The following is a 579-nucleotide window of genomic DNA, read 5'->3' on the forward strand; positions in this document are numbered from 1 at the left end:
CATCCTCGACATCAAGCGGCGTCTCGAAGAACACAATGCCCAAGTCCACGAGCACAAGACGGAAGCGGCAGTGAAACGCCATCTCGCCGAAGCCGCCGCTGCACCAAGTACCACTTGAAGTCTCCGTCGATCAAGAAGCTGGGACCGGACTCGATCCACCAGATGCGCGACGCCACCGGTCAGGCTCGCACCACGCCGCAGGAGATCTCGCAGGTCCTGCATGGATTCTACACGTCGCTCTACGCCGCAGAAGCCGGACCGGACGCCCAAGAGGTCGACCAGTTCCTGGACTCCACGATCAAGACGCGCCTCCCGACCGACATGGCCCAGCGCCTCGGGGCGCCGGTACTGGCCTCGGAACTCTACGAATGCATCCAGCAAGCAGCGCGCCGCAAGTCGCCTGGCCCGAACGCGCTGCCGTACGAAATCCTCAAATTGGCGCCGGCCAAGTGGGCCAGCGCGCTCGAGCTCGTGTTCAACCACGCGCTCTTTGACCAGACAACGCTCACGCCGAACCAAGTCCAAGGCACGACGATTCTCTTGCACAAGAAGGGCGATCGCGACTGCCCTGCCAACTAC

Source organism: Saprolegnia parasitica (genome assembly GCF_000151545.1).
Source record: "Saprolegnia parasitica CBS 223.65 unplaced genomic scaffold supercont2.34, whole genome shotgun sequence".
NCBI classification, from domain to species: Eukaryota; Oomycota; class Saprolegniomycetes; order Saprolegniales; family Saprolegniaceae; genus Saprolegnia; species Saprolegnia parasitica.